A 10,835-nucleotide genomic window follows, 5' to 3' on the forward strand; every position below is an offset into this window, starting at 1 on the left:
CAAAGTGGTAAGATGATTAAATAGGCCTTTTTGCATATGTTAGCTTTGTGTTTCCAGACATGAAATTAACGTAGCCGTGCACTTTAGTAACTGGGGTCCTAAAATGCATGTATCTGCAATTAATCATGCATCAACAATTAATCAATGCAGAGTTTACTACACTACTTGTGGGAACTTAGTAATAGTGAAGTTCGTGGCTGAGAGAGGGATGAGAAGTCATGCATTAGATTTGATTTTAAAGTACTGGAGACTTGAAGATCAATGTATAAGCAATAACAAGAATAATTTCAGTTTTCTTTGATATATATCTGTTTAATGCAATTAGATTTTTCCTTATCCATATCCAAATGCTCATCCAAGTTCTCTTTCTTCTGGGTTTTAATCAGAAATATGCCGAAGAACAGCGATGTGCCTGTTTAATGATCTTTGTTTCCCTCGGAGCAGCATGAAACAGTTCAATGTCGTATGGAGCTGCTCAGACAACTTTCTTGGTAGTGAAACTTGATGACTTTGAAGACTGAGTACTTACCTTGGAGGATTCTTTATTCCAGTGTGAAGGGTCAGTTACATCACTAGTTCTGTCATAACTGGTCCTAACCCAGGAGCACGTCAGCCGTTTCTTCCTTTGGTCATTGCTGTGTGTTCATTTTCAAGGAGAGGTCATGACCAATTCAGTTGTTCCCTAATTTTACAGCATTTAAGTTTTTCTTACACTAAATCCCTGACACGGATGCAAGCTATAGGTCTCCTCAATGTGCTTTAACATTTGGCATACTAGTTTAAAAATTGTATCATTTGCTTATACGTGCACTGTGGGTTAAAATACGCTTTGGCTTCTAAATGACTAAGGATTTTTAAAAATAGTGCTGTCTGTTTATTGCAAATGTACAGGATTTGCTAATAACAGCCATACTGGCAGGCTCTTGGCTCTAGCAGTGTGTCTGATTTTAAACATACAAGGAAAGGTACGGAGCGGTCAGAGCCAGTCCAGAGGATAGAAACAGATATGATCAGAGAAAATATGATCTCTCAGAAAAGATTGACAGAACTGGGCTTGTTTAGACAGGAAAATACAACTGACATGAGAGAGGATACCAGTCTTAAAAGGAATAAAGGTTATCATGAAAAGGAAGGTAATAAATTGTGCTCCATGTCCATTGCAGATCAGGATAGGGGATAGGACAGTAAGTAATGTGACTCTTTGACAGCGAGGGAGCTTTAGATTGGACATCAGGAAAGAAAAGCAACCCAAACCATTTTTCTACCTGCAACAATAGTTAAGCACTGGGATATGTCACCCTGGGAGGCTGCAGACTTTTCTGCACACCGGAGATTTTCAAGAACAGATTAAGGAAACAGCTGTCAGAAGTCATTTTGGTATAGCTTATCCTGCCTTGTTGAGGGAGATGGATTTTATGACCACCTAAGGTTTTGAGATACCTTCCGGCCCTATATTACAAGATTTAATGAATATTTTTAATTTCACTTTTTTCATAGAAAGAGAATCTTTACTTAAGCGAACATTAATTTCAAATTTACTTTCTCATGGAATGTGTGGGTATAGGGATGTATATCGCCAAAATTAATCCTAAATTATTGCTAAGTCATTGCTAAATTATTATCCAAGCTATTGACTATTTCTCTCTCTGCTCTCCATTATAAAAATCCTATCATACTTCTCCTTTCCAGTTTTGCCTTTGAGAAACGGGGAGCAAGAAGAAAAATCGTAAATGTTGACCCTTTGTTCCTCTGTCAGCTATAATTGCTATACAAAATAGGGTCTCGATTGCTTTATACAGATAAGATTCAAGAAATAAATTAGGTTTTTAATTCCAATTCAAGTAAAATATTTCAGTCAGTCATAGTTTTACCATTTAGCAAATGTGTCACTCCATGACCTGAATCCCAATTTTCACTTGCTGTTTTTTAATCAATAACCAATGTTTTGCTTTCCCTTTGGAATTCAGTGTTAACTAAGCTGTCAAAAGTAAAGCATTTAAACACTATCCATCCTTTCTATAGCTTAGAAGTGGCAAACTATCATGGCTGGAAATTGCAACAAATTGTCAGTCTTCATGCAGAACTGTAATGCTATGAATTTTTATCTAGAAAATGCCTAAAATTTGCAACATTAAAAAATACGCATAGTGCCTATAGAGAAAGTAGTCTAATAAACATCACCAAGGGTAGTGCAGAGACCAATACATCACATTCAGCATTATGAAAATGCTCTCCTTTCACGAGAAATATTTTTGAAATTTTCTCATTTTCTTGTACTAACATAACTGCAAATGAAGAGAGTACGTGGCATCACAATCCTTGGCTCTTGATACTCAGGAAGGGTCGAAGGATGTTTTTACAGTTTTCTGCATTGCATTGCTAAATGCTTCCTCGAGGCATGTGGTAGGAGTAATGTGGAACTTTACTAGTGGTAAGAGCTTATGCTGCAAGTCCGAAAAGGAACCCAGCTGTGCTATCGAGTGACGACGTTGCTGTTGTTGCCTGTGACAATAAAGGACTTTCCGGGGATTCTGTTAGAGGGATAGAGGCAGACCAGATCATTTAGACAAACCAGACCAAGGGTCAGATCCGGTTTCTTAAGTAGATCATAAATAAGTGACTTGCTTCTGAAAATCTAGTAGTGAAGCTCATATCAGCACAGCAAAATTACCAGTTGAAGTCTTCTGTTACTGAAAATATATTTTAAAGTATTTTAATACATTTAACTTTAGTCCAGTTTATATCCTCCTCTAATTTTGGTTATAAGTACTTATTTCATTCAGAGAGATAAAGCAACAGTGTACGTAATCCACATCTCTCCAGATTTTCTGGAGTCCCTTCTTTCCTCCAGATTTTCCTTTCCCTCAACCTACCAAGTTTTCAAAATTTTCCAGGGTAGTCGGGAATAATTTTCAGGTGTTTCAATAAGTCTTGTTCACTAGAATCTCTTTCTTAAACTGATACAAAACATATAAAATAAACAATGGCCATAAAGATGATATTCTTTGGTGAATAACCAGCTTGATTCAATTATTTGTTTTGATAAGAAGTTGAGTGCATGTAAATACATTAGATGTTTCAAATGCATTTTATCCTTGGTCTCACAAGCAGTCATTATTGTTGTTAAGAGTTCATTTGCTTTCTCAATATCCCAGAAATAATGAGATAATTTTTAAAAAAATCACACAAGTATATCTTATAATTCAGGAAAGAAGGTTAAGCTCTTTAATCTTGAAGAAGATTTTTATTAGAAATTGCTCTTGCTTTCATTAAGGACATCTGGACTTAAACACGAGTAAAGAGTCCACAACTGCAAAGTTCCAATATTTTATTGGTGTATACTTCGAAAATATGTATGGGAGGAACATAGAGTCCAGCTGATTATCCTTGATTTTCTTTTGGAAGTAATTATAACTGTACTTACACAGCTATGAAGAAATATTTCTTATGTTACTGGAAAATTTTCCATGAAGGGACAAATAAAGTTAGTGGTATTAATGTAGATATGATTCCTTTCCCACAGGAGGCTTTCCAAGGAATTCTAAGTGTTTACTTACTTTTAGGTGGAGAAAGCTAAAAAGGACAGGGTTTGCAAAATGTTTCTTATTTGTTTGGATTTCGTAGTTTTAAAACTGCTTTTCTATTTCTCTTGTCTGTATGGTATGTATCTTCCAAAATGTTTATTACTTTTCTCGGAATAAAAATTCATTTTCAGCTTCAGTTATGGCATCACATTTGTGCAGAAATGTAATATTACAGATAAAATAGTTGGGGAAGGAAGCATCCAGCCAATTATCAGAGCCAGCTCAGCTCCTCATTCTGATCTGTACTTCTATTCTTCATATATATTCTTCTTCAGGGGTGAATTCTGGATGATTTCTTCTTCAGTGCAGGGTAGAGACTTTACAGCTGATGAGTAATTCTTACATGCTCACTAAAATAATTCTAAATTCCAGATATACTTTCCACTCATCTTTGAAAAAAGACTTTGAGTACTAATCTTTTCTTAACTGCATCTTGGTATATGGGCTAATTACGTCTCTTATGTAGTAATAATATATAGTTACATCGTGTGTACTTACATATCAAGAGTGGCATTAATAACCATTCCATCTTAATAAAAAGGAGAAGATGCTATTTGGTAGGTACACATAATATGATGTCTTGGAGAATAAGGTTCTAATTATCATGATATATTCAATATGGGACCTAGGATTCTGCTTTTGCACATTTTGATTTGAAGATTGAGAAACCTCTTCTGGAAAAGGGCGGCAGGGGACTTCTTCCACGATTACTTTATGAAATATTGTGGGCTCAGAAATTGAGTATGAAAATATGTGTGCGCACACACATACACACACAGAGCAGGTAAAAATTTGACTTAAAAAGCATGCTGGCCTTATATACCAACTTCATTCTTTTTACATTTGATTCCATCTCTTCCTTCTTTTCACAGCTTTAATGAAATGGGAAACTAATGAAAAATGTTTGCAGTCCTGATTACAGAGCACTGAGCAGTACCAGCCCTGAGCGCGTGCACATGTGAATCACAGCTCAGATGGATCTTTGATTGCTCATGTGGCTTTATACAAGTTATGATTTGTGATATCAGGGAGGACCAGAAATCATTTTCAATACGTTACATTACAGCGCACTTTGAATCTGCTGTGGAAAAACAAGACAAGTGTTCTGCTAGCCAGTTGCGATCCCCATTATTATGGAACACTTTTGGAGGTTTCCTTTCATTCATACCAGTTGCGTGGGTTAATTCAAAGTGAATACCAAGCATCTAATTTGCTCCCCTCATTTTAAAACAGTACTTCTTAAAAACTGAGAGAATTCAATCATTGGTTGGAGACACAAACATAGTATAAATAAGCCCTATGATATGTCATTGCATATCTGTTGCTTTCTGATTTAAATAGTTTTTTATTAAATATGAAGTGTCCAAATTACCTAATCATTGCTGGTTTCATGATAAACCATTTTACAGTACTTATTCTCCAGCATCTTATCTCCTAGCTTCAGGGGTTTTGTTGATAATGCTGCCTTCGTGTTACACAAGCAGACAATAATTTGATTGTTCTGTTTGCTATGTTCTGCAGAGCAGTACTTTAAAATTCTTTCATGTTTTGTGCTGTGACAAAGTCTATTGCTTTTATTTGTTGGTACATTGGAAAGCTTCAACATTAATACTGTAGATTTTCTTTTCTTTCCTTTTTTTTTTTCCTTTTAACTTTTTCCTTGCAATCAGTTTGATATATGAACATTGTGTAAGCCTTACAGTCACATGCATGCTAGATCAAGAGTGTGGAATCTGTGTTACCCGAACTTGCTCTTCAGGCATTCACCAAGATAGCGCCAGATGCAGAAAGAGTGAGATCGATGGTTTCCAATATGAGAAAGTAGGCAGAAGTAAATCAAGAGTTGTTAGTCCTGTTCTCAGCATAGGTTCTAATAGATACAATTTTTCTAAGACAAGATAATCACACTTTTAATGTCTTTTAAGGTGACAAAGTATGCTGAAAATTTTTTTCACATATATTTTCAATGCCAGCATAAAGGTACTTGAGTAAACATTGAACATTGCAGTTCTGAACTCAGGTGACAAAAAAAACCCAACAAAAACATCCCCCAAAACTCATTTTCAGTCAATGGCTCAAAAGTTAATGAGTTGGTGTTCAGTTTAAGTGGAACCAATGTTTTTTGATTACTACGTATTGCACTCTTTCATAATAAGATGAACATGTTTATAATGATATCTCAGTTCAGAGGATATTTGAAACTATGAAACTATTTTCTGATGCTCATGGTCTTAACTGCTTCTGTTTGTAGTGGGTTACAACTTTGTCAGGATACATCAGACCCTATCTGAGTTTTTGCTGGTATCGTCTTAGAGAGCCTGGTGCCATTCCGTCAGAGCCAAAGGGCAGTTTCCAATTGGTTTTGGCAAGTATATTCACTACGGATGTGAATTCATCACCCTAGAAGGAAAACACAATACTGCTGGAAGACAGATGAGTGAAGTATATTTTAATTTTCTATTGCAATTCCTCTTCTCCTGTTGGTGTAAAACACAATTTTGAGGACTATCAGTACCCGAATGGTGGCGGTTTTATTCTGCGTCTGAATGTACGACTGCTCCTCGACTTCATCCCAGCTGCAGCCTCCGTACTGAATGCCTTCAAAGCAATGCGGCATCTACCTCCAGCTTTGGAAACCCTCCCAGAATGTAACCTGGTGGGCAAAAGGACGAACTATCTGATTTTCTGAGTGTGGCAGGTTATGGTAATGGTGCTTGTCTACTACCTGTTTGTAGCATGGCAGAGATTTCAGGCCCACCTCATTTCCTAATCTACATATGCTGTGTTGGGCTTATACAAGTAGCTGCCCCATCTGTAGTCATGTTTATTTGTTTTAGAGAATTCAACTGGCATTAATTTACAAAAATGAGGAAGGGTTGCCATCTACAATTATTAATTAGCATGCACATCTGCCGAGAAGGTGTTTCCATAAGCCTGTCTGAAGTACTTTATTGTTGTTGTTTTTTTCATTTGAGGGGGATCAATGCTAATTTTCAGTGTTTACCAGCAATCATAGATGACTTGCAGTTAAAAAGCCATCAGCTCTGTCACATTTTTCAGTGAACAGAATCCCTTTCCAGATGGCCCTTCATTTGGATAATGGACAGCCTAAGGGGATAAAAATGTCACCTGTTGTAGCTAGTCAACAATATTAATAAAAACAGAAGAACAGACCATTCATAAAATGGGCAACAGCCCAAAAATAATTTGTGAATTGTATAGTGAATGTTTTTGGTAGCAATCTTGCTTTAAGAATTTACAGACATCCTCAAATCTGTTCATTATTGCCTTTGCACTAGCTGTTACCTTGCTGTTTAATCATGAATGAATCTAATTTTTCTTAATGTATTTTCTGACAAAAGAGAAAATATATGAATGATTACATTGTGATTACGATTGCAAAAAAATCATTATTACAAGGAGGTAAATAATAGATTTCTTGGCTTGTCTTTTACATGGAAGGTGCTTCAGGTTTAACAGAACATTGAGATTGATTCAAAGTACTGGAATTAATTGGTTTATTCTCTTTTTATTTTGGCCAGCTTAAAGATATTTTAAAAGTTACAGATAATTAAGTGATATGGCAAATATTTACACTAAAATTAAGATTTACATTTGAAAAATAGATAAAAGCCCAAGATAGGAAACCAGATCTCCAGGTAACCAACGCAGAAAGAGGTGTCTTCTCCAGATTGCTGCGAGAATCTTTGCGTTCTTGCCCCACATGATCTCTCCACTGGTGGACGAGGTTATCTGCTGGAGGACGCTGCATCTCCTCACTGCTGACCAAAGGAGCCTGGAGATACGGACCTCCTAATCTGAGCATGAAGCCAGGTTAAGAGGTCTGAGTGTCAGTAAGGGTGGCTGAGTGTCAGTGAGTGTGCACCAGAGAAATACAATATTTCATGGGGGTTCTTGTAGCATGATTTAGAAAACCAGTCAGAACCAGTTTGTTTATGTCACCTGTGAGTGGGTGTGTGTGGCAGAGGTTTAGGCACACAGCTCTAAGTGCAATTATGGTATGAGAGAATTACTACTTACAATGTGAAATATAGTATTCTTTCCCCTGCGAGTCTGAACAGTCTTGAAAGATGATTTAAAATATGTTTGTGCACTGTGAAATATTAGTTACAAATATAGGATGTGTCAAATTAGGGTCAAACTAGTTATGCCTATGCCAGCCACCCTGACACGAAGGAGTGGGGATTTTTGAGTTCTCTGTCCACCTTCAGCACATTTTCCATGAAATACCCATTCTTTTTCTCACACACTCTCTTATTTATGCTTCACATGAAAGCAATAGTTAGTTTATTCATAATCCATCTCTTCTTTAGAACCTGAAGGCAGTCATTGACAAACAGGTGCTGTATACACAGGAAAATAATGAAATGACTCTTGCAAAGCTCTCACCTTGAAGGAATACACTGGAGCAAATGGAAGGAACTGTGTCCTCTTTATATTTTCATGTATTTATACTCTCATAGAAATTTAGATGATGATTCCCTGTCTTCCCATTCAGAGACCTCAGGTTACTCTACCACATGAGGGTTATTTTTTTCCATCTGTTCAGGAATTCATTCAGAGCAGGCATAAAATTTTGGAGTAAGGTACTTGACCAGATTATGCAGTAGGAGGAAAACCAATGTTTTTCTTTAATAATAACACTAATTTCCATGGTATATCCTTCTGGAGAGAAAAAACCATGTGTCAGTGACTTGTTCTTCACTTTTAAGTCCAAGTCAAGAAATAGATCTGGAATGCGAAACAGATACCATAGAATTTTCACTCACAAGCACAGGAATTTTTTTTAAATTAAAAGTCTTACTCATGCTGTGCAAAGTATTTTTGCTAATTACTAGTGGCTTTCAGGGGACTCATGCTGGGTACTCAGCTCCATTCCTTTAAAGGAGGTAAATTTGATACCCTAAGTATACGTTTACTTTTGAAAAATCATACCAGAGTCATCTGAAAAAGCATAGAAGGTAAGCATGTGAAGTGTAAAGTGATGAAACTCATGGCGTTACGCTGAGTTGTCCTAGAGTAACTGAATTAATGTAGTGCATGTATCAGTAATAGTGCCTACAGCTGTCAACAGCTTCATGTGTAATAAGTTGTATATATTTTTAAAAGTTAAAACATGTTAATTGGAAGTCGTCTTTGCAGGTGAACAAATGCTGAACATGTTGTGTAGAGATAATCCTCAACCATCTGGAGAAGGAAGTGTTTTCCCTTGGTATTTAATGACCCCTGGTTAATGTAAAAGCACTGTTTATGGGCTTAACTGAGATCAGTAATTAGCTTTTTGTAGGTAGGAGGTAGATTGATTTAATGTAAACTCTGAGTGGTAATGGAAAAAACAGAGTGGAAATCCTCAGAGTGGAAATGGTTTGAAGCAATGTTCTCAGAAAAGAAGAAAACCTGTGAGTTCCTGATAGAGCTTATTTTGGAGACATAAGAATAATTGTGTTAAAACTTTTTTTTTTATGGCTATGTATTGATTGAAACTTATCAGGGGACCACATTTTATTTTTCTGACTGGTTTTCCAGTTATTGTTTAAACTTATTGTAGATTAGGCAGTTCATTTTCACAGTAGAACCATTTTTCTTCCAATAGCAGGTGAGTTTGAAAATACAAATATATGCCAGCTTTACAATCTGATTAAAAACCCCACTAAAGGTAAGTATTGTCATCACAACAAGCTGATAATTCCATTCACGTCTTTCCTCCCTCTGTGCTGCTTATAGCCAGGCAAGCAGAGGTGGGCATCTCCCACAGGAACTGCAGCTGGAAAGCCCAGTCTCTTCCTCAGGGTCCTTCTTGCCATTGCTTTCATATGCTCTTCATCTGAAGTTCTAGCCACCAGTCATGTATATCCGATCACTATAGGGTCAAAAGAAAAACAGGTTTGTCATCTTTTCTTAATCTTGAGCTTCACAGTGGGTAGAACACTCTGTGTGTGTGATAAAAAAGGACACTTCAATTTCCTAAAATAATTATTCACCTATTACATAAATGGGATACATACCTACCTTTGTAGTACTGGAAAGGTGGGTAGAGAGAGGTAGTTTTTATTTATGAAATAAGTATGTAATAAATGTATTTTTATTTAAAAATGAGAGAATAACTACGTTTCTGTTTGCTACCTATGGAAGTAGCAAATAGAATCTTCAGCTTTAAACTTATAAGGAATTTAGAAGGACTATAGATACAGAAGATAGCAAAGAAAATCATATAGAATACAAACTTCCAGGGAATCTCTTGATACTAAATAAATAAATTATACTTATTAGGGCAAAATTTCAGTCAGACCTTTTATTTTGTATTTGCACAGCGGAGAGTGTGTTTGTCAAAAGAGCAAATGCTTTGATGTTTTCCTTTATTATTTTGTCATGTGAAGTGTCCTCTATCAGATACTATGTTCAGTGCTTTGGTTTTTTCCGTTATTCCAAGTATCTTCCTCATCTGCAACTGTTATAAAAAACATCTCTTGCAGAGTATTACAAGGCTTTGAAGTGTATTTTCTCTCCCAGATCAGAGTACTGTGAAAATAAATAAATTCAATACACCATCTATATCAGAATGTGACAGATGAAATTTGGGTCTCGTTATGTGAGTGCCAAAGCGCTAGTCGTCTTCTCCAAGGTAGGGTTTCACGTCATATGTACTCAGAAAACCAATGTTATTTCCAAAGAGGCTATTCTAACATTTACTGTTACTGTTCAATATTTAGCAATGTTTTAATGTTGGGTCAGCAGTGAGATGCCATAAAATATTTAAAAAAAACCAGTGAGTTAAAAATTCCGCTCCATTCCTCCAGCATTTCCCTGGAGTTTAGGTGTGCATTTGCTGCACAGATGGTGCAGCAGCAATATCACACAGTGCTGTCAGATCCCTGATATACGTGGTGCAACACCATGAGTGCAAGATAAATGAAAGCCTCAGCTTCACATTTCCCAGTGTTTTAGGGATTAATTCTACTCTTTATTGATCCACTGATACCTCCTGGAAAACTTCAAAAAAAATCTCTCTATGAGAATATAAGTCTACATCTGTGTTATACTAGATGGTGTCTTAGTATACTTTAATCATTTTTTGTTACTATTGACGTTTCTTTGAATTTATGTGATATTTTTTATCCTGAGGAGTTCATCAGCCATTGGGTCTGATTCCATCAAATACCATAGTCATGGTTTGTGAAGTCAAAAGCGCCCACAATTTATCTCTGCTATTATAGAGCTGTGGCTCAAGTG

This window comes from Grus americana, chromosome 14 (genome assembly GCF_028858705.1).
Source record: "Grus americana isolate bGruAme1 chromosome 14, bGruAme1.mat, whole genome shotgun sequence".
NCBI lineage: Eukaryota > Metazoa > Chordata > Aves > Gruiformes > Gruidae > Grus > Grus americana.